The 24,796-nt window shown below is 45.9% G+C and overlaps 1 protein-coding gene across 4 annotated transcripts in view; it reads right to left on the bottom strand.

Annotated features, from left to right (window-relative positions):
• Nucleotides 1–24,796, bottom strand: part of KIAA0319L (KIAA0319 like) — a 141,831-nt gene that overhangs the window by 104,865 nt on the left and 12,170 nt on the right. For 3 of the 4 annotated variants that reach the window (XM_068269103.1, XM_068269102.1, XM_068269104.1), the window contains one exon: nt 4,340–4,492. The exons of the other annotated variant lie outside the window; for it this stretch is intronic. The gene's annotated coding sequence lies outside the window, so the exon portion shown is untranslated. The remainder of the gene's footprint in view (nt 1–4,339; nt 4,493–24,796) is intronic. 4 annotated transcript variants of the gene reach the window in all.

Genomic DNA, 24,796 nt, shown 5'->3' with positions numbered 1-24,796 from the left:
GTGATTAGAGGGGGGAATAGATGCAAGCAATGCACTGGCGAGGTGATCAGGGCTGGGGTCTGAGGGCATTCTGAGGGTGTGGGCGGGTGATTGAGTGCCCTAGGGGCAGATAGGGGTCTAATCTGATAGGTAGCAGTGACAGGGGGTGATTGATGGGTAATTAGTGGGTGTTTAGGGTAGAGAACAGATGTAAACACTGTACTTGGGAGGTGATCGGACGTCGGATCTGCGGGCGATCTATTGGTGTGGGTGGGTGATCAGATTGCCCGCAATTGATGGGTGGCAGTGACAGCGGGTGATTGATGGGTGGCAGTGACAGGGGGTGATTGATGGGTGGCAGTGACAGGGGGTGATTGATGGGTGATTGATAGGTGATTGACAGGTAATCAGTGGGTTATTACAGGGGAGAACAGATGTAAATATTGCACTGGCGAATTGATAAGGGGGGGTCTGAGGGCAATCTGAGCGTGTAGGCGGGTGATTGGGTGCCCGCAAGGGGCAGATTAGGGTCTGATCTGATGGGTAACAGTGACAGGTGGTGAGAGGGGGTGATTGATGGGTAATTAGTGGGTGTTTAGAGGAGAGAAGAGATGTAAACACTGCGCTTGGGTGGTGATCTGATCTCGGATCTGCGGGCGATCTATTGGTGTGGGTGGGTGATCAGTTTGCCCGCAAGGGGCAGGTTAGGGGCTGATTGATGGGTGGCAGTGACAGGGGGTGATTGACAGGTGATCAGGGGGTTAGATGCATACAGTACATGGGGAGGGGGGTGATCAGGAGGAAGCAGGGGGCAGGGGGGGATAAAAAAAAATAGCGTTGACAGATAGTGACAGGGAGTGGTTGATGGGTGATTAGGGGGGTGATTGGGTGCAAACAGGGGTCTGGGGGGTGGGCAGGGGGGGGGGTCTGATGGGTGCTGTGGGCGATCTGGGGCAGGGGGGGGGGGGGGGAAATCAGTGTGCTTGGTGCAGACTAGGGTGGCTGCAGCCTGCCCTGGTGGTCCCTCGGACACTGGGACCACCAGGGCAGGAGGCAGCCTGTATAATACACTTTGTAAACATTACAAAGTGTATTATACACTTTGTATGCGGCGATCGTCGGGTTAACAACCCACCGGCGCTTCCGTATGGCCGGTGGGATGTTGCGGCGGGTGAGCGAAGCCAGGCGGCGGCGGAGGATCGCGTCACAGATGACGCGATCGCTCCGCCCATGCCCCTACCAGGACCTCCGCCATTTGTCTATACGGCGGTCCTTGCGGGGTCCACTTTCCCGGCCGTCAATTGTCAATACGGCGGTCGGGAAGTGGTTAATGCAGAATAACTCACTGCAATGAAAAATCAATGCCCCATTCACAGTGCACGTTAAGTGAAAGTACTGCATGCAGTGTGTTATACATGTTGTTAGCTGCTTTGGACTGTTTGCACATGCTCAATAAAGACTTGGAAACATACTTTTCATTGCCTGTATGCTCTACTGTATGCGACCATAACGGGGCATTAAGTTGCGTTGCGACTTTTTGGGGGCATTGTGTTGTAATTTGCGTTGCGACTATCGTCGCATCAAAACACAACGTCCTACTGTGAAAGAGGCCTAAAAGTTGAGAGGTTGCCAGATGAGACTGTGCTTGCACATGCACACATTGCACAAACTCCAAGAATGCAGAGGACAGGCAGAGACTACAGAGGAGCTAAGGGCATAAAACACCCACCACACATTACGTTACCTCCATCCATAAATTACTGATACAGCATTAACCTCAGGCACCTATGAGTAAAACAACTGAATACAGCATGCAGTAGCCAGTAATAAAATAAATCCACACTAACCCACCACCCACTGTATATACACCACATCTACCAGCACTGAAAATAATTAGCTAAAATAGTAATAAACAGAGCAGGTCAATAAGGTGCTAATAATTCCAGATTGTGTGTAAATTTAATGCATACTGTATGGAGCTTGGAAATGGGCCAATTAAAGCACTTCCCGCTTAATATGCAGGACCTAAACTAACTGTACTGCTACAATCTGCAGGAGTTAGCCCACACAAAACAGTATGCATGTCAAACACGGGAGCCGAGACTAGAGCAGCACTAGCAGCGCCCCAAGCACACTTGTTGCCTAGAAGCGCAGCAAATGCACCCAGGGGTAAGGGGGTTAGAGAGACGCAGACAGCCCCCCTAAATCTGGCCACCATCCCTGCCCCCCCCCAAGGGAAAGATTCCCTACCTCATTGCGCATTTCATCTAATTTCATCAAACTGCAAAAGTATGCAAACTGCATGACCTGGGAGGGACAACACCAAAGGGGACAGGTTGCAGGTAGAGTTGCAATGTGAATGGACATCATTGTAGGGCTTCTGAATTTTTCACCGTTTCCTTGCGCACCTCTCCATATCCCATAACCCTGGTTATGGTCTTTGTTTTCTACACTATGGCTTCCCAACACTGTCCTCACGTACCACCAATAGTACTTGTTTTGCAGGAAACACATATTCTAAGCTGGGGTAATTAGTGTCTCAGCAGTGCTGATTACTACTACTTATTTTCTATATACAGTAAAACCCCCGTTCTCCAGAATCCGTTAACCAGAAGTCTTAAGCAACCAGAAAAAAATCCTGGCCTTGCAGGGTGCCTAAATCTAGTTTTACACTTCTTTACACAGTAATTAACCTGTTACTTTAAGTTAAGTCTGCCCTTTGTCTTAATTTGTTTTTAATTATTGTATTAAAATGTCAATACAGAGTTTAGGGTAACTATACAGTGTGGAGTATAGTACTATTTTTTAGCTAGGCCATCAGCCAATCCCCATCAGTGTCAGATAATGGGCGTTTTACTGTAATAATCAACAAAATCAGGTTATGACACCATTTTGCAGTTTACCATACAAAACAATCACATGTCCTGGTGCAGTCAGGCCACTGCAGGCTCAGTTACAACTCACTGGACATTAGTTAACAGGTGATGAAAGGAGCTGTCCAAGCAAAGCACTGCACACAGCCAAGCACAGGCAGATTAGGTGCTGCTCTGACACAAATATTTGCCAGGTCATGGAAAAAATACAACACCGCATAAAGGTAATTGCACGGTGTGTTTCTTAAGGAAAAATAGAAATGCACATAAAAAAATATCCTTCAATAGGTTAAGGTACCTATAGCTTCCAAGTTGTTCTCCATTCAGTTTAATGAACTGACAGGATCATTACAATGGTTTTATAAATTCTACTACCGTAATTATACTGGAAATAAAATAGAATATTGTTTGCCCTATATATGGAAATAAAATAGAATATCTTTTGCCCTATGTTGGTAATAACGGTGGAAGAGTATTCTGAATAAGGATCAGGTCAGTGTAATGGCTACAGCTTAAAAAGGAAAGGATACCTGAAATAGACTCAGTAATTTGTGAGATAAAGCATTAAGTACAAAACCTGCTGTTTATTGCCTTCAGGATCTGTCCCGTTCTGCAATTTTTTTTTTATTTGACTGCCCTTGCAGTCGAATACTGTTGGCTGGTGTATTGTCTGATTGTGCTGCCCGGAAGCTCCCCTCCACACTGAGTAGCACGCATGCTCAGTGTGAAGTTAATTATGCTGCTGGTGGTAAAATACTAAATATCTCCGCTTCCACACATCCTACATTCCCTAACTTTTCAGGGTAGGGAGGGGACCCCCTGAACGACCTCTATGCCAAATTGCAGCCCCGAGCCCCGCTGGCTCAGGAGATAGATTACAGAAACCTTTCTCGTGTTGTGTAGGATGTGTGGAAGCTGAGATATTAAGTATTTTACCACCAGCAGCATAATGAAATAGGAAATGTGGCCACACAGTCTCCTACTGCGCATGCGGGGCAGCGCAAATTAACAGGCAGCGCAATCAGACACAACACAGGAAGCACCCATGGCTGTACAAGTGTTTATAGACACTGGGCTTGCTCAAATTTCGAATTGCTCAATTGAAGCCCAGTAATAGGAAGCACTTGTACACGACAGAAAGGTGATGTGCATGGGTGCTTCTGTCAACTGGGCATGTGCAGTTCGGAACTTTCCCAGTACAAATGCTCTTATTCACAGCCACAGAAGTTCAAGGACAATGTGAAGAAAAATGAAGGCAGAACAGGTAATATAAGGCATCCTGAAGGCAAGAAGCAGCAGTAAGTGGTTTTGTACCAAGTGCTTTATCCCACTAATTAATTTAAATTTACATTTTTCATTGAGCACATGCTTGCTTTATGTAAAAAAATACCAGACTATATGACCGCTCTCTCCTTTACTGCTCCACTCCTCTACTGCTCTCCTTTCTTGTAGAGCTGTGTGCAGGGAAGCATACAGGGATAATGTACCTTTCACATTGGGGTCCACACTTCCTCTTTGGTGTTCATCTTCATTTCCCATTGGCTCTGCTTGCATCCATCTTCCTTTTTCGGCTGCTGTTATGTAATGTAACATATGAGCCCCTGGGAGATTGTGACAGACGCCACAGAGGGAGTGCAAGCCTGTAAATTTAACAGGTACATTTTACAAACATTTCTTCAAAATGAATGGAAATTTTCCAAATTGTCACACCGATTTCTTTCAATATGCCTTGGAAGTAAGCGAACAATAGCTACATATGAATCAATTTTTTGTAGAGCTGACCAAGTTACTGAAAAGATTGTAAATATAAAACTATCAAATGGCAACCTTTTTGGTGAGATTTACAGCTCTGTGACTTAAAGGACATCTGTGGTGAAAATCTTAAAATATATTTTATATACACACATATACAATATCTTATATACACACATATACAATTAAGAAGTACTTTTCTTCCAGAGTAAAATGAGCCATAAATTACTTTTCTCCTATGTTGCTGTCACTTACAGTAGGTAGTAGAAATCGGATGGAACCGACAGGTTTTGGACTAGCTCATCTCCTCATGGGGTTCACAGGGATTTCTTTATTTTTAAAATATACTAAGTGAATGGGAGTCGCTTTGTCCAACTGCCAAAAAAAGTATACAGTGAGCAGGGAGGCTGGTAAGCATCTTTGTATAAATCATTTTCAGGGAGTGTCTTTATAAAGAATGAAGGCCGTGCTGAGAATCCCCTATGGAGAGATGGACTAGCCCAAAACCGGTAATGTCAGATTTCTACTACTTCCTGTAAATGCCAGCAACATAGGAGAGAAGTAATTTATGGCTCATTTTACTCTGGAAGAAACATACTTCATATTTGTATGCGTTTTAAATGTTAAGATTTTCGCGACAGTTCGTCTTTAACGTGTTTTAGTTCCTGGACGTAGTTTCTACGTCCAGGAACCATGCGCGCTCCCGCGGCCGATCGCGCAGTTCGTTAGCCAGGCAATCAGTGAATCGGGCCATGGTGCCCGATCACGGATTCCTCTCCACCGCTGAAAAAGTGACAGCTTCTCTCGGAAGCTGCGCTTTTTCTGGCTGTAGCGTCCCCCATGCGTCCCTCTAAGCGTATGTTATGCTTAGAGTGACGTCATGTGAACAAACTCATGGCCGCCATCTTGTGGCCAAAAAGTAAAACTACAACTAAAAGTAAAAAAAAAATAAAATTCAAACACACATTTACATTATAAATCTCTTGTTTACATCCCACCCTCCCAAAACTACCCAAATACAATGTTTAATATAAAAAACAAAAAACATTACAATAAAAAAAAACAAACATGTAAATATTTACCTAAGGGTCTAAACTTTTTAAATATCAATGTAAAGATGAAATATTTCTATATTTTTTTTATTTTAAACTTGTAAATAGTGATAGATGCAAAACGGAAAAAATGCACCTTTATTTCCAAATAAAATATTGTCGCCATACATTGTGATTGGGATATAATTTGAATGGTGTAATAACCGGGACATATGGGCAAATACAATACGTGAGTTTTAATTATGGAGGCATGTATTATTTTAAAGCTATAATGGCTGAAAACTGAGAAATAATGAATTTTTTCAGTTTTTTTCTTATTCTTCCTGTTAAGATGCATTTACAGTAAAGTGGCTCTTAGCAAAATGTACCCCCCAAAGAAAGCCTAATTGGTGGCGGAAAAAACAAGATATAGATCAGTTCATTGTGATAAGTAGTGATAAAGTTATAGGCTAATGAATAGGAAGTGAACATTTCTCAAGTGAAAACGAAGGAACGCGAATGGGTTAAGCAAAGAGAAAATGAGAAAAAAAACAAATTAAGGCTGAAAGGCTAATACAGTACACTTGAAAGAACAAGGTGCAAGAACAGACTTGCAAACACAAGACTTAAGCCTATTACACATTTTCAATTATGATTAGCCAATCAATGACCAATTTTACCACCTCCATGTAGTATGAGGGTTTCCCTACACAATTTGCTCATAGTATTCAATATCTGTTGACCCTCACACTACATGGAGGTGGTAAAACTGGTCAGTGATTGGCCAAACATAATTGAACGTTTGTACCAGACTTTAGCGAAGGAGAAGGTTCCTGCTACATAGGAACAGTTATTTTGCCAAAATTACTATTTAAAGGAAACTGAGCACCTGGGTGCTCCAAAGATAATCAATTATATAAAACAAAACCTGTAAATGGTCTGTAAATGGTGAGAGCTACTTCATAGCCCTGTCTATATGAGACATATTGTCTCTTGAGGGCCTCCATCTTGTCTCTCCCTGTGCCAAAGTACTTGCAGGGGTATCAGTTTTGGTTTGTATTTTAACCACTTTGGGGAGATTATCTGAGGTCACTGTAGATGCAAACAGAATTTAGCAGATTTGTTGTTCAATCTCCACACTGCTCTGCTCTCATCTACTCACTGGAACTAATGCTTAGTTCTGTTGCGTTTGCATGTGTTGCCATTATGCAGCTTTAGCAACTAAGCATACGTGGGATGTTACTGGAGAAGTGAGGAAATATCACTGTTGGCATGACTGGATCATGTAAAGTCCAAAACACTGGTGCAAAAATGAAGTGCTATGACAAGTGGAAAAAAATAGGCAGAAATGGCACTGAAAGGAATACTGTATGGGGCAAAGGGGAACTTACCTGGGGCTTCTAATGGTCCCCCGCAGACGCCCTGTGCCCGCGCAGCCACTAGCCAATGCTCCGGGTCCCCGCCGCCAGTTACCTCCCGAATCGTAAAATCACTGCATCTGCACAGCCTTTTGTTTGCTCCCGCTGACATCCCCGGGAGCATACTGCGCAGGCGCATGCCGTACTGCACCTGCGCAATACGCTCCTGTGACGTCAGCAGGAGGAGCCCGTGCAGGCACAGTGGCAAATTTCAGGATTGAACATGCAGCAGAGACCAGAGCATCGGCGAGTGGCTGGGTGGGTACAGGGCATCTGTGGATGACCATTAGAAGCCCCATGTAAGTTCAACTCTTTTTCCCCTTTGCCCCATACAGTATTCCTTTAAAGTACAACTAAAGCGAGAAAAATATAAATATCTTCTTTTAATCAATACCAGTTTCTTAGCAGCCCTGCTGATCTATTTGGCTGCAGTAGTGTTTGAATAACACCAGAAATAAACAAGTGGCTAATCTTGTCAGATCTGACAATAAAATGTCAGAAACACCTGATCTGCTGCATGCTTGTTCAAGGTCTATGGCTAAAAGTATTATGCCTAGTACACACCATACAATTTTCGGTGAGATTTTCTGTAATTAGATTATTTTCTGTAAAGTACTGGTAGAGACTGGTCATTATCTCTGGTGCATTGTCTCCTGGTTATCTCCTGCTGAGTAGAACAATGCTTAATTTCTGGGCAGATTAATGGTTAGATAGATAATTTCCAACATGTTGGATATTATCTATCTGGCAGGTATATCTTACAGAAAATCTTACAGCAAATGGTATGGTGTGTACTAGGCATTAGAGGCAGAGGATCAGCAGTGGAGCCAGGCAACTGGCATTGGTGAAAAATAAACAAACATGTCAGCCTCCATTCCCGCTTTGCTTCAGTTGTCCTTTAAAAGTTGACCAGACATGGTCCATAAAGTCTGCAGTCTGATGTCACTCATACACCTGCAACTGGCCAATCACCTGAAAACTATTCTTCAAACAGTACAGATGTGCAGTGCCAGCTGGCATACTTTGGCTGAAGGTATATTAGTGTGAACAGTTTACCCATGTGATAGCACCATAGAAGTACAATGCTAAAGTGATATTCAGCAGAATGAATCTGTGCCGGCAGAGCAGATTGTAGAGTAAGAAATATATTTTATGCAGCAAATGAAATATCTTTCTTCTTTCCAGCACACAGCTAACTGGAGTAGTAGGCACCAAAGTGCAATTTCTAGGAATACTTTTAGATTTTCTCAGAAATTTTATGAAATAGATACTATAAAATATGAGCGGTTCACGAAACATGAAAGTATCTGAGGTAAGCGCACCTTAAAAACACAAGTTTGTGTATATAAATAAACAATCATTAAACATTTATTGATATGATATCCTGGTAAATTACGATATTTCTAACACTGTATTAACTTTACTGTATATTGTACGTGAAGGCAGCATATGGCTTTACATACAGTGGTTTGCAAAAGTATTCGGCCGCCTTGAAGTTTTCCACATTTTGTCACATTACTGCCACAAACATGAATCAATTTTATTGGAATTCCACATGAAAGACCAATACAAAGTGGTGTACATGTGAGAAGTGGAACGAAAATCATACACGATTCCAAACATTTTTTACAAATCAATAACTGCAAAGTAGGGTGTACGTAATTATTCAGCCCCCTTTGGTCTGAATGCAGTCAGTTGCCCCTAGACATTGCCTGATGAGTGCTAATGAGTAAATAGAGTGCACCTGCATGTAATCTAATGTCAGTACAAATACAGCTGCTCTGTGACGGACTCAGAGGTGGTCTAAGAGAATCTTGTGAGCAACAACACCATGAAGTCCAAAGAACAAACCAGACAGGTCAGGGATGAAGTTATTGATAAAGTTAAAGCAGGCATAGGCTACAAAAAGATTTCCAAAGCCTTGAACATCCCACGGAGCACTGTTCAAGCGATCATTCAGAAATGGAAGGAGTATGGCACAACTGTAAACCTACCAAGACAAGGCTATCTACCTAAACTCACAGGCCGAACAAGGAGAGCGCTGATCAGAAATGCAGCCAAGAGGCCCATGGTGACTCTGGATGAACTGCAGAGATCTACAGCTCAGGTGGGGGAATCTGTCAAAAGGACAACTATTAGTCATGCACTGCACAAAGTTGGCCTTTATGGAAGAGTGTCAAGAAGAAAGTCATTGTTAACAGAAAAGCATAAGTCCAGTTTTCCACAAGCCATGTGGGGGACACAGCAAACACATGAAAGAAGGTGCTCTGGTAAGATGAGACCAAAATGGTACAATACTAGTGGGAGAGCTGGCAGGCACTCGGGGACAGCTGTGGATGACTGGCATAGAAGTAGATGCACCCAGTAAAACTATGTGCTCAAGACAGAAGGCAAAAGGTATGCAAAAAATGGGAGAGACAGGAAATGTCTGGCACTATAGTTTATTAGTGCAGCATAGCAAAAAGACGTGCTGTGGCAAAAACAGCATATAAAGTGCAGTAGCATGTGAGATGCTGAACATCAAAAAACATGGACATCACTAAAACGTCATTGCTGTACCTGGGTGCATAGGAGGTGGCTGATGTGGGCGCTCAGATGAAGCTTGGCAACCGCCCTGCGAAACGGTCGTAAGGACCGTGCACCCTCTGGCGCCCACATCAGCCACCTCCTATGCACCCAGGTAGAGCAATGACGTTTTAGTGATGTCCATGTTTTTTGATGTTCAGCATCTCACAGACTACTGCACTTTATATGCTGTTTTTGCCACAGCACGTCTTTTTGCTATGCTGCACTAATAAACTATAGTGCCAGACATTTCCTGTCTCTCCCATTTTTTGAGACCAAAATGGAACTTTTTGGGCAAAATGCAAAACGCTATGTGTAGCAGAAAACTAACACTGCACATCACTTTGAATACACCATCCCCCACTTTCAAGTATGGTGGTGGCAGCATCATGCTCTGGGGGTGCTTCTCTTCAGCAGGGACAGGGAAGCTGGTCAGAGTTGATGGGAAGATGGATGGAGCCAAATACAGGGCAATCTTGGAAGAAAACCTCTTGGAGTCTGCAAAAGACGTGAGACTGGGGCAGCGGTTCACCTTCCAGCAGGACAATGACCCAAACAAAGCCAGGGCAACAATGGAATGGTTTAAAACAAAACATATTAATGTGTTAGAATGGCCCAGTCAAAGTTCAGATCTAAATCCATTCGAGAATCTGTGGCAAGATCTGAAAACTGCTGTTCACAAACGCTGTCCATCTAATCTGACTGAGCTGGAGCTGTTTTGCAAAGAAGAATCAGCAAGGATTTCAGTCTCTAGATGTGAAAAGCTGGTAGAGACATGCCTTAAAAGACTGGCAGCTGTAATTGCAGCAAAAGGTGGTTCTACAAAGTATTGACTCAGGGGGCCGAATAATTACGCACACCCCACTTTGCAGTTATTTATTTGTAAAAAAATGTTTGGAATCATGTATGATTTTCGATCCACTTCTCACATGTACACCACTTTGTATTGGTCTTTCACATGGAATTCCAATGAAATTGATTCAAGTTTGTGGCAGTAATGTGACAAAATGTGGAAAACTTCAAGGGGGCCGAATACTTTTGCAAGCCACTGTAACCAGCCCTCTCACAGTGAACATGGATTCATTTAAAGTACACCTGAACGGAACGCGATATTGAGGTCGCCATATTTCTTTCCTTGTAGGCCTCTTCTCCACAAGCAGCTGAACGCAGTGAATTTACCGCCTGTCAGCTGCTCCTGTCCCCCAGCCATGCACTTGCTAGCACTCTGCACAGGTGTTGGGAAGGCACCCCCCAACCCCATGAAGATGCATGTAAACAGGGCTGTTTTGCTGCTGGGTAATGGCACCTAGTGTCAAACATGACAAGAGTGGCGTTACTGAAAGCTGCCATTCTGCTGCATGTAAAGGAAGCTGAATGGTGTTTATGGCTGGCAGCCAGGCGGCTAAACTGCTCCACAAACAAGCAGTTCAGCCATTTGTAGAAAAGAGGTCTCAAACAGTACAAGATGTCTGGCAGTCCTGCTGATCTCTTTGACTGCAATAATGTCTGAATCACACATCTGAGCCAAGCATGCAGCTAATCCAGTCAGAAACGCCTTAACTGATATGCTCGTTCGGGGTCTATGGCTAAAAGTATTGGAGGTGGAGGCTCAACTGGATAGCCAGGCAATCTGCATTTTTTAAAAGGCAATAAATATGTCAGCTGCCATATCACTCTCAGTTCAGATGTGCATTTAAAGAATTACTACTGGCAAAGAACGGCCTTTCCCCTTCACTCCTTGGTGACTCATTAGCCATGGGTCATTTAACAAGTGTTGCCATCGTGATCTCGCCCTCCCCCCCCACCCCCCCACACACACCTATTAGAGCTGTGGCAACAACAAAACCTGATCTGGAGAGAGGCTAAGCAGTTGCCCCCCCAGCCCCGGGCACCATGCAATGAAAGGGGCAACATTTATTGCCATGGATACATAGCTTTGGTTAAAATACATTTTGCAATAGGAATGTTTGCATTCACGCTCACACAACTAACATTCATTTCATTAAAAAGCGGTAATTTCTAATTATGAGAAGCTGAAGGATTGTACTATATAAGGTAACTCAGAACCTCCTTTAGCTGGCAGATTGAGTTACTAGAATTATACACAGGGCATTTCCAATTTAAAAACTAATGGACATGATAAACTAAGTTAAACATACCTGAGATGAATGCTGCCCTTTATACCAAGCCATGTGACTCCTAATACGTTATATGAAACCAATCCAATAAGCTAATCTTTTCATCTGACAGGCAAGGATGCGAGGCTTAAAGCGCTGAAATCTGAAGCTTAGGTATGTTCTCATCCTGTTCACTTTGCACGGAATACAATTTTATCATCAGCATTTAAGGAAAATCCTTAAATTTGTTGTAAGGCAATGGCCAGATTTACACCAAACGTCACTTGGGCATATCTGCAATAAGATTGCCGCATATGTAGTGCCAATTGCACAGCACGATATGCTGCCAGCAAAAGTAAAACTGCTGAGCACCTCCTGCACATGGCAATCAAAGGCCCAGTGCACATCAAAACCGCTAGCAGATCTGCAAAACGCTAGCGGTTTTGGGAGCAGATTTCAGAGCGATTCTAGGCATGTTTAGAGCGGATTTCTAAACACGCCTAGCGGTTTTGGCTGCGTTTTTGTGTAGCAGATTACACAAATTGTTACAGTAAAAGCTATTACTGAACAGCTTCTGTAACAAAAACGCCTGGCAAACCGCTCTGAAGTAGCATTTTTCAGAGAGGTTTGCGGTTTTCCTATCCTTTACATTGAGGCAGAAACGCTTCAGCAAACCGCAGGAGGCACGTTTGCGGTTTGCTACAATCCTCAAACCGCCAGTGTGCACCATCTCATTGAGATACATTAACCAAGCGGTTTGACAGGCGGATGCGGCCGGCGGATCGCATCAAAAACCGCTCGGTGTGCACTGGGCCTTACCGTAGGTTAGTGAATCAGGGCCATTCTGAGATAAAAGAAGCCTATGAAACATTAGTTAGAATTCACTTCTAATATCTAATCATAGGGGTCTCTTTGTTAAAACGGAATTACCGGTAAAATGTATTTATCTACTAGGTAGTAGGTTCTTTATAGATACACTGAAAAACTTCTATTCACAAGCTTTCTAGCAGAAAACCAAATAAGAGAACTCTTTTACATCCTTAGTAGGTATAAATGAAACAAGTATTTTATAAGATAATGATAAAGGGCTAGGGTTCCCAAAGATTTCAGATGGGCCAAATGGAAGCACAAAAATTAAAGTGACACTGAAGTGAGGAAAAAACAAACAAACAAACAAAAAAAAATGTATGATGTAATGAATTGTATGTGTAGTACTGATAAGGAATAGAACATTAGCAGCAAAGAAAATAGCTTCATATTTTAATTTTTAGACATAGCTTTTTTTTTTTTTTTTTTATAACATTGCATAATTCTGTCATATTTGCAATTACAAGCCACACTCTGTATTTTAAACTATAACACAAGCAAAGTTAATGACCCTTTGAACTTTCCTGCACTTAAAGAGTACCTGAACTCAGAACATCCTCTCTGCTCTAAAAGATACGCAGCAGCATAATAACCTTTAAACAAAAAAACATTTCTTTGTTACACCTGATACAATTCCTGAAAAAAATCTGCACTGTTTCTACTTCCCGATTCATGCAAGCAGACATATTGTTAAAATCCTGTGCTTTCAAATGAGCACTGCAATCTCTGTGGTGGCAGTCAGGTGACCCGGGGAAAGATCAAATTACAACTTGTGATTTAACACAAATGCGGGGGGGGGGATTACCGTATATACTCGCATACAAGCTGAATTTTTGACCCCCAAAAAAGGAGCTCAAAGTTTTGGGGAGGTCGGCTTGTATGCGAGTCTTGGGTGGTGGGTGGTGGTCCACGGCGAGAGCGGTTCCCCTGGTAACGGCGATGTGTATCCCCGTTATCAGGGGAACAGCTCTCTTCTGCCTTGTCACAGCAGCAGCGCCGGGCGCGCTGCTGTGATACACTAATATGCATGATGGAGAGCGAGAGGGGCACCCGGATTAGAAGGAGCGGCCGCCGGCTGAACAGGTAATAGCAGCGGCGGCGGCGGAGGGAGCGGGCGGGTGTGATCACTAAACTGGGCACTATACTGGCTATACTGGGCACTATAGCACTATACTGGCTATACTGGGCACTATACTGGCTAAACTGGGCACTATACTGGCTAAACTGGGCACTATACTGGCTATACTGGGCACTATACTGGCTATACTGGGCACTATACTGGCTATACTGGGCACACTGGACACTTTACTTGCTATACTGGGCAGTTTACTGGCTATACTGGGCACTATACTAGCTATACTGGGGCACTACCTACCCAGACTGGGCATTATACTAGCTATACTGGGACACACGGGGGGGGGGGGGGAATCACGCGGCCTGCACCAATCCGGCATTTCCTACCCCCGGCTTATATGGGTATCAATCATTTTTCCCTGTTTTTTTAGGTAGGGGGGGGGGGGGGGGGGGGGGTGTCGGCTTATATGCGGGTCGGCTTATATGCGAGTATATACGGTAAACAGGCTAAACTCTCTAAATACGTAAAGGGTGCATTTTTTCAGAGTTGGGTTGGAGAGCTCAGAGAGGCTCTTTTCCATAGATAACAAGTGAAGTTTCTTAACTCTTCCTGTACTGGACACAATATGAGACTCATATCTGTGCTACTAATGTTATATTTCTTAGCTGTACTACACATACAAATCATTATCTCATAAGTTTATTTTCACTTCAGATTCCCTTTAAATATACTACTACAGAATTACTTCTTTAGACCTCTTTCACATGGCAAGTTTCCAAGCAGGGCATCCACCGCCTGTGAGCTGCTCTGGTCCTCCTGTTGGATGCTTGCAACAGCTCAGCATGGCAGTGGGGTCAAGTCTGTCTCATGGAAGTGTGACTGGCACAAATACTTTATGGTGCTGTGTAACAGCGCTATGTGACAAGAACTGATAATGGCTGTTGATTGCATTAAAATGCAGCTGGAAGGTGCTTGTTGGCCAGAAAATCAGAGACTGAACTGTGGCAAGTATGCAATTCAGCCATCTATGCGGAAGAGTTGTGTTATATGATGGGCTACAATGTTTATTCTAGTTTTATTTTAGGATCCTTCAGAGGATAGCAGCTCATTTTGTAGTCATTCATATCTGCTTTCGTAAAAATCCACCCATATGACTGAATAATTAGTGGGGGGCACACAGGATAACACAGTTTATTAAATATAAAAAAAATGGTAATTGGCACTATAGCAACATTTCATTAGCTCTAAACAGCATAAAGTAGCAGTCAATACAAGACATAGAACATTTAAAGTGTGCTCTGGCAGAATCAAAGCACCAGAGCTGCAGCCATGCTGCAGTAGGCAGTAGCAGTGTTAGGGAGTCTGGCCCAAGGACTCCTTACCGAATAGGTGCTGGCTAAATGAACAGGAAGAGCAGAGATTAGAACCCGGTCTCCTGAGTCAGCAACTACAATTTAAACAGATTTTTTTTTAACCAAAATAAAAATTATATTATAAATTGTTCATAAAAATTATACAGTTAATGGGGACCTTAATATACATAAATAACTACTGTTGTATGCTTTATTTCTAGATAAAATGCAAAAGTGGTGAAGCCGATCACATAGTGGATTGTTACACACCCAGCACATGGTAAGGATACATTCGATACTTTGCGAGTCCCCAAACTCAGTCAGGAATCCTGGTTTTGACATCCAGCCACCCCAACCCGAACTTGTATTCATGCAAGCCTCAGAAATGGCTTCAGCCCAAATAAACCCCCCTATTCCATAACTAGCTGAATACTGAAACCCCTTTTCACTTTTCAGCTAGTTATGGCGTAGGGGTGTTTATTTGGGCTGAAGCCATTTATTTGGGCTGAAGCCATTGGTTACAAAGAAAATAATACAATGCTGTAAAGACAGAAAAACAAAGTCTGAAGTTTCTATTGTGGCAGATGCCCTTTAAAAATGGCCAGATAAGGAGTTTATATTGATATGATTTTCCATTGTGCAATTTGAACAATGAACTTGTTGAAGCGGATACTTCTAAATCATTTTACAGTTTGTCCTAATTTGTGTATATAGCAATAAGATGGGACTGTAGCTACAGTATTATTTCTGCAGTTGAATGTTTTTTCATGTAATGTTTTGCTGTATAGGCTATTTAGAAGAATCAGAATTCGTTTATTTCGCCAAGCACGGTTGCACCGTGCCCGGAATTAGGTTTGGCACGTTGATTGGCAAGAAAGAGTTGTACAAACAGACAGGAATAAAAACAACATAACAAGAGTGCAGCAGAACAATACAACAGATACAGGAGTAATATAACATTTGCAGTAGGTCAGTTGCGGGTCTAGCAGGGACAGCAGCGTGTAGCAGAAGATAATTCTAGTACGACCTAGGCAAGGCAGTAAACAGAGCGGCCGCAGCCGAAGTCAGATATTAGTCCGGTAGATGGCTATAGGGGCGGTCAGTGGAATGGGCAGAGTTCAAGACTCTGACGGCCGTGGTGAAAAAAAAAGTGTTCATACGCCTAGTAGTCTTAGCAGGGATGGACCGAAACCTCCAGCCCAGTTTGAGTCGAGTGAAAAGACTGTGGCCAGGGTGAGAGGGGTCGCCCACAATTTTCATTGCTCTATTTCGCAGTCTAGTGTTATAGATGAGATCTAGAGGGGGAAGAGGTTTCCCAATAATCCTCTCCGCTGAGCTGATGACCCTCTGGAGTTTGTATCTGTCGCTGGCGGTGCAGCTAGCAAACCAGACCAGGATGGATGAGCAGAGGACTGACTCGATCGTAGCAGAGTAGAAGGACCTCAGAAGATCATGGGCCATGCCAAACTTCTTAAGTTGGCGAAGGAAGAAGAGTGTTTGCTGTGCCTTCTTCTGAATCATGGTAGTGTTTGCCCTCCAGGTCAGGTCAGCAGAGATGGTTGTACCCAGGAGGCGGACGTTGGGAACCCTAGCGACCTCGATGCCCTCGATATATATCGGAGGGGGGTTGCTGGCATTCTTCCTGAAATCAATGACCATCTCCACGGTTTTGGCTGTGTTAAGAACTAGCCTATTCTCTCTACACCAATTGCAGATTCTGTCTACCTACTTGCGGTAAGCCTGCTCGTCGTTCTCACTAATAAGGCCAATGATTGTGGTATCGTCCGCAAATTTGATGATTTTGACAGAGTCAGCTGTGGATGTGCAGTTATTCGTGTATAGAGAGAACAGAAATGGTGACAGGACGCCGTCCTGAGGGGCTCCCATGTTGGTCGCTCTGGGTCTGGAGGATATGTCGCCCAGCTTAACCACCTGGGACCTGTTCGAGAGAAAGTCTGTGATCCAGAGATCCAGTGATCCAGTTGGATGGACTTTGAGCTCCGTGAGATTATCGTGCAGAATACGGGCAGATGGTATTAAAAGCCGAGCTGAAATCCAGCAGAAGAACTCTAGCATATGAGTTTGGCCTGTCGAGGTGGTTAGTGATAAACTCCAGGCAGATGTTGATAGTGTCGTCAGTGGACCTGTTTGCTCTGTACGCAAACTGGAGAGGGTCCAGTCAGTCCAGAGTAACATTCTTGAGCAGTAATAGTACCGCTCTTTCACAGGTCTTCATGACCACCGATGTTAGGGCAACGGGCCTGAAGTTGTTTAGGTCAGAAATCCCTTGCTTTTTCGGGATGGGGATGATGATGGATTCCTTGAAGCAAGTAGGGACTTTCCCTTCGGTGAGGGACCTGGTGAAGATAGAGGTCAGGACGGGGGCCAGCTGACGTGCGCAGGACTTCAGACATGCAGGTGATACGCAATCAGGGCCAGATGCTTTCCTGGCATTCAAGAGAAGAGGTGCAGAACAACGTCCTCAGATACTGTCAAGGGGGGGGGCATGTGCTCGAGCTAGGTTCAATGCTCTTATAGGCAGAGGAGGGGGGGGGGGGGAGTAGGGAGTAGACGGCCCCCCAGAGGTGCCCGGAACCTCAAACCTGCAATAAAAGTTACTGAGTTCCTCAGCTAGCTCGGAGCAAGGGGTAGTCTGTTGGGGAAGAGGCTTGTAGCTGGTGGCAGCCTTCAGGCCGCTCCAGACAGCCCGAGGGTCGTTTGAGCGGAGATTGTTCCGAATTCTTTCAGCGTATGACCGTTTAGCGGCACGGAGTTCCCTGTTGAGGGAGTTCCTTGCCGTTCTGTAGTCCTCCAGAGAGCCAGACCTGTGAGCTGCTTCCTTGCGACTCTGCAGTTGGCGCAACTTGTTTGAGAACCACGGTTTGTCGTTGGGGTAAATCTTGAAGGACTTGGTGCGTACACAGGATTCCTCACAGGAGCTGATATAGGATGAGACAGTATCAGCCCACTCATCTAAGTCAGGTGATTCTAGCTCCTTCCAGTCCGTACAGTCAAAACACGCCTGGAGTTGGAGTTTGGCTTCATTTAACCACACTTTGGTGGACCTCAGGACTGGTTTCGCTGACTCAAGGCGCCGTCTATAGGTAGGAACCAGATGGATGAGGCAGTGGTCAGAGGAACCGAGAGCTGCCCACGAGGCGGCCTTGTAAGCGTCCTTCAGAGGTGTATAGCAGTGGTCTAGAGTACTGGAGTTCCTGGTGGGGCAGTCCACGTGCTGGAGGTAGCGTGGGAGCTCATGCCGGAGGTTGGCTTTGTTGAAGTCACCCATAATGATAAACAGAGAGTCTGGAAGGGACGTCTCCCACTGTGTGATGGTGTCACTGAGGTCACGCTGAGCAATTTTAACATCGGCGTCAGGCGGAATATACACGCCCCCGAGGACGTAGGAGGTGAACTCTCTGAGCGAGTATGAAGGCCTGCAATTAATGAGTAGTAGTTCGAGGTTGGGGGAGCACTTTTTAGCTAGCAATGAAGTGTTTGGGCTCCATGCGGAGCTGACATAAAAACAGATGCCCCCACCTTTCTTTTTCCCTGAGAGGGTGGGATCGCGGTCCGCACGTATAATGCTAAAGCCCGGGAGGAGGAGGGCATTGTCTGGAATGTCCTCCTGCAGCCACGTTTCCGTGAAGCAGATGACTGGGGTATTATTGCCGAGCTCCCTCTTGTTTCTAAGAAGGCGAAGTTCGTCCAACTTGTTAGGGAGGGAGTGGACATTTGCCAGGAGGGCTGAGGGAATGGCTGAGCGCAGGCCCCTTTCCCTCAACCTCACAAGAGCTCCCGCACGGCAACCCCTGCACCGCTGACCTGAACGGACTGGTGGATCAGAGCTGGGGAGTTTTTGGACGTGGCTCCAGACAGAGTTGTGGAGGAGACCACCATCAGGGATGGAGGAGCTGCAGGATTCCCAGAGGGTGAGTTGCAGCCTGGTGTAGGTAGTGCGGGGCATGAGGTGTGGTGAAGGGGGGGAGTGGGCAGCCATTTTGATGCGAGTATGCAGTATAGCATCGGTGAGGGTACCAGCAGACAGAGAGGGCAGCAGGCAGGCAGCTATCCCGGTGCTCAGAGGCACAGTGACAGAGAGGGCAGCAGGCAGGCAGGGTAGCAGAGAGGGCAGCAGGTGGGCAATGGTCACCCTACAAACAGCTAATAGAAGAGTAGCAGCAGAGTACCTTAGCGATCCTGGAGACACGCGACAACCAGATGGGGGCCCACATGCCCAGGAGCTCAGCCAGGTGATGGCAGACCGGCAGCAGCGGGATCCTGGGGGAGAGGGCAGTAGGTAGCACATCAACAAGGCAAGGAGGGTGTAGTATCCACATGATGCAGGAGTAGACTGGGTGCAGCCCTAGGCCGCATCAGGCCTGCGTCCCCGTGTATGGTGGGGGTTAGAGGGTCCCTGAGTTCTGAGGTGTGGCTGGCAGGCACTGGGTGCCACTCTTAGGACCAGGGTGCAGCTGGAGGGTGGCAGGTGAGACCCTACGTGCAGCTGGCAGACAGCGGGCGACCTTCTGGCATGTGATGATGGAGCCAGCTGGAGCCAGCGGCTGCAGGCGGTGGCACTTCAGTGTGCGAGGACGTTTGCAGGATGGGCTGTAGTTAGCCGGCAGTGAGGTCTTCTTCCTGCAGGTGGGTTGCTGGGGTGTCGCTGTCCCAGTACCCTTGGCAACGGCTGCGGGGAGATGCAAAGGGCCGGCTTCGGTAGGGGACACCCACGTGGTGAGCACATGGTGGCTGGAGTCAGCAGCAGCGGCCGTGGAGGGACCGGGATTACAGAGCGGAACCTTGCTGGCGGCGATGGAGTGCGGAGGACAACGGCTCCCACCTGGGGCAGAAGGTGGAAACTTGGCCAGGCAGGCTGTGTGGGAGCAGCTGACACTGGAGGCAGGGGGGCCGTGGTACCGGCAGCGGAGTCGGACTGGAGATAGCAGGCAGAGGAGTCGGGCTGGAGGTAGCAGCCACTACCGGAGGCGGAGGGGGCCGTGTTGCAGACGAGGCGCCGGGGTGTTAGATCCAGGCTGGAGGAGCCGTTCCCCGTAGTGAGCCGCGGTGGAGGAAGAAGATGCGAGTCCTCTGTGTCCTTGAGGCTGATCGGGACTCCACTGTCTGGGAAATACCGTCTCTCTGCGGTAGGTGGACACTTAGCTGACAAGCTAACTAAAACTAAACTAGGTAGACTAAGTAAACTACGCTAACTAAATGCTAAAGTACTAAAACAAGTAGAAAGTTCAGGAGCCATGTGCCGAGGCAGCCGTCGGTGGCGCCATCTTGTATGTTTTAGGGGTTCTGCCCTAACCACTTAAGGACCGGGCTATGTTTTGCAGATCTGTGCTGCGTGGGCTCTCCAGCCCGCAGCACAGATCGTGTAAATGGCAGGGCCATCAGACTTCCCCCCCCCCCCCCTTTTTTCCCCACTAGGGGGGGGATGACCTGCTGGGGGGGGGGTGTCTGATCGCCGCCGCTCCGTGTGGCTGAGCGAGATTCCTCCCTCCATCTCCTTCCCTCCCTACCTCTCGCTCCATGGGCGGCACAGGACAGTGATGCGTCCTGCGCCGCCTCTGAGAGGCTTCAGCCTATCACACGGCTGCGATCCCCTGCCAGAGGCCGATCTCCTGTACGGCGCTGCTGCACCGTTTGTCGTTGACGTGCCAGATCAAGATCTTATGTCTAGGTACAGCAGGGTGTGAGCCTGGGGTCTCTGGCTCTCATAGCTCCTAAAGGAACTCTTTTCATGAAGTATGTTTGTTGACCAGTGAAGGCATGTTTGTTTAACCTCCTTGGCGGTAACCCCGTGTGTGACACGGGGTAAGCCGCCGGAGGGTGCCGCTCAGGCCCTGCTGGGCCGATTTACATATTTTTTTTTTGCTGGACGCAGCTAGCACTTTGCTAGCTGCGCCAGCACCCCGATCGCCGCCGCCGCATGCCCGATCGCCGCTATCCGGTGCGGCGCGCGCCCCCCCCCCCCCCAGACCCCTGCACTGCCTGGCCAATCAGTGCCAGGCAGCGCCAAGAGGTGGATCGGGTCTCCCAATGACGTCTTGACGTCGCTGACGTCATTCCGCCCCGTCGCCATGGCGACGGGGGAAGCCCTCCAGGAAATCCCGTTCTTTGAACGGGATTTCCTGATCGCCTATCGCCGGAGGCGATCGGCGGGGCTGGGGGGATGCCGCTGAGCAGCGGCTATCATGTAGCGAGCCCTGGGCTCGCTACATGATTTAAAAAAAATAAAATAAAAAAAAAAACTGCTGCGCTGCCCCCTGGCGGTATTTTTCATACCGCCAAGGGGGTTAAATTAAAGAGAATCAAAAGCTTAAAAACGACTTGTCATAAAATAACATCAGTGATAAAAATATATAGATCTATGATAAAAATAAATACTAATTCTTTCTGCAAGGTAATTAATTCTATTCATTAGCCCTGAAGCCACGCCCCCGTCTCAATTTCGCCCCTGGCGATTTCTCCTGGCCAGCGCGCACAGCATTTTGGAATTGCTGATGTCACTGGCAATCCCAGCTATTAAGTCCGGCTTCATTTGCAAAGTCTCGCGAGATGACGCATGGTAAACACCTGCATCACCTCACGAGCGAGAGACGCGGAGGAGCGGCAGAGACCAGGAACCCAAGCTGAAGCTGCTGCATAGCGGGGAGAGACAGGCTGAAACAGGGAGAGAGGCTACTGGCTGCACATCGGGGAGAGACAGAGGATTTAGAGACGGCTGCAGGAGGATGACGTCATCAGTCCTTCCTATCTGCACGGGATTTCCCAGGCACATTTACATGAAGGGGAGGGCAGAAGACTGGAGGGGAGGACAAATGCTGGAGAGGAGGCACAAAGCTGAGAGGTGTACTGTCCCTGGCTTCAGCATGAGAAGCAAGATGGCGGTGCTGCAGCAGACACACATGTGAGTCTATTCTATCCACTATGATATACGAGATGTAAACTTTATATGTTTATTTAACAGTACAAAGTGCCTAGACTGCATATCTGTATTGCCATTCAAACCTTTTTTTGGCTGCAGGTAGTCTTTAACTTGATCAAAAGAAGTTCCTTCATGGGCAGTGACACCCAAGTGTGAACATGCCCTTTGAAAAGCATACCATTTGGCGAGCCCAGCCAAGCGAGCTTCCTACACAGCAGCGCTATAGACACAGCGGAGCCGTGGCCAGCCTTAGACATACATGGAGTTTATGATTTTTAGCCTGTTTAAGGAATACCTTTCATATGAGAGGTATGAAAGTTATCTCATTCTGCTGGTCCGGATCTGGTAAATATTTTAATATTAAATTGAGGCCACTGACATACCCAGAACCCGAGGTATTCCACTACTTCGTAACCAAACATGCGACAGCAACCAAGTTTGATGTTATATAAACTGTCATATTCTGAGGATTAGGAATCTGTGACTGTTATGCGTGTGCGGGAAGCGTAAGCTGAGATATGGAAAATGTCATATTTGGTGGGCACAAGCAACCCACCCAAGAGGTTAACCGCACCCTATCCAGCCCCTGGGCTGAACCTGAGACCCCACCCAAAAATGTGGGTCATTCAAAAGAACTTGCCAGGGGCTCCTCCCTTAGTCCTCCAAATCCCATCTTCACGAGAGCATGTTGCTGCTAGCCAGAGGACCATGTGGTTAGCGGCCATCTTGTCTGAACTTTGCTCCTGAATTAAAACAAAAAAACTTCATATTTTCACCTGACCTTAAGTATACGCATTTACTTCCCTTTTTTTTTTCATACTGCGCTAATGTTTCTATAATTGTTGATTTAAAAAGTAATTTATCTGTTCAGCTACCCCTGCTTAATCAGCCGCACAAACTGAACCCTAGCTTCTTAAGAGTCGCTACTACTGTTGATAGCTAGATAAAATAGAGTGTGTCTAACAGTTTTATTTGCAGGTATTAGTATCAGTGTAGAGGTCTCCTACCCTTCTGTAGGAGTGGTGGCAGTTATACCCTGAAATAGTGTGTAATTTGTATTTCCGGTACTCACAGGCTCCCTTCTAGTCGGTCTGCTGCCAAAATCCCAGCGGTTTCTGCACACCGATTGCGACCACAGATTGCATGGTCTGTGTGCTGAAACCAATTGGAATCCATTGTGCGGTCCGGCCACCAGGGGGGGCGCGACACCGTTGACATCTGTTTGTGTGTTGGCTCTGATCCAGTAAAACATTGTATTGTAGAATGGAGCCTAACAGCTATGAGGCCTTGGATCTGAATTTTAAAACCTCGTCTCAGTTTAATTTCAGTATAACTGATAGAATTTGTATTATGGCAAGAAAAAAGCAGCTAAGTAAAGAAAAATGAGTGCCCATCAGTACTCTAAAGAGACAACATTTTCAGCCTTATTTCTTCTATACTATAAGTTCCTATACCTGGCGGTTCGCAAGCAAGCCAGTTTCTTTGTAGCGTTTAATGGTTTTTAGACTGCTCTTTCAAAGTTTTCCCAATTTTTTCGGACTGACTGACCTTCATTTCTTAGGCCTAGTGCACACTGAGCAGTTTTGGTAGCGTTTTTAGAACCGCTTGCGGATGTGGAAACGCTTGGGTAATGTATTTCAATGGGCGGTAGGCGTTTTGCAGAAACGCATACTCTTGGGCTGCAGCATTTTTTGGATTTCTGAGGCGTTTCTGCCTCCAATGTTAAGTATCGGAAAAACGCAAAACGCCTGATCAGAGCGGTTTTCCTGGCGTTTTTGTTACAGTAGCTGTTCAGTAACAGCTTTACTGTAACAATATCTAATCTGCTACACAAAAAACGCTACACAAAACTCCTTATAATAAGAAAAAACGCTTCAAAAACCACTAGCGTTTTGCGGATCTGCTAGCGGTTTTTGGTGTGCACTAGGCCTGAAAGAGAATCTGTACTCTACAGTGTTCTCCCCAGAATTTTTTTCCAGCCGGGTGGCATGAAAAAGTAGCCGGGTGGCATGAAATAGTAGCCGGGTGGGGCGAGATGAGAGAATGCAGGGCTGGTGCTTCTCTGCACAACTTTGCTAACAGCAGAGGAGGTGGTGAGCAGATGACAGCCGGGTGCTGGAGCACCCGGCTAAAAGAGCCTGGGGAGAACACTGAGGAAATTCTTACAATAAAAAGCATACCATTCTATTCATTATGTTCTCCTGGGCTCCTCTTTGCTGTTTCTGCCACTCCCTGATGCAATCCTGGCTTGTAATTGCCAGTTTTAGGCAGTGTTTACAAACAAAAAACATGGCTGCTAACCAGAATGTGACAGGCACAGAGAAGCTGTGTGCATAGCTTCTCCCTATCACAGCAGAGCAGCACATTCCTGCCTGAGCCGACAAAGGAAAGAAGATTAGATTATATAACAGAGATAAAACAGTGACTGTGCAACTAGAAAAAGGCTGCCGTAAGACAGACCACATTAGAACAGGTATAGGAACTTATAGGATTGAAGAAATAAGGCAGAAAATTGTGTTACTGAGTCTCTTTAAAGTAATGATGGCCACTCATTTTTCTTTAATTAGCTGCTTTTTTCTTGCCATAATACAAATTATAACAGTCTATTCAGTAGGACTATCAGCTGTGTATCCACCTGACTTTTACACAACACAACTGATGGTCACAACCCCATTTATAAGGCAAGAAATCCCACTTATTAAACCTGACAGGGCACACCCGTGAAGTGAAAACCATTTCAGGTGACTACCTCTTCAAGCTCATTAAAGGGAAGGTTCAGGGACTAGCTAAAAAAAATAAAAATCCATTTCCACTTACCTGGGGCTTCCTC

The sequence above is a fragment of the Hyperolius riggenbachi genome, chromosome 2 (assembly GCF_040937935.1).
Source record: "Hyperolius riggenbachi isolate aHypRig1 chromosome 2, aHypRig1.pri, whole genome shotgun sequence".
Lineage (NCBI taxonomy): Eukaryota > Metazoa > Chordata > Amphibia > Anura > Hyperoliidae > Hyperolius > Hyperolius riggenbachi.
The sequence above is the reverse complement of the archived record's forward strand: the minus strand, read 5'-3'. Positions and strand labels throughout refer to the sequence as shown.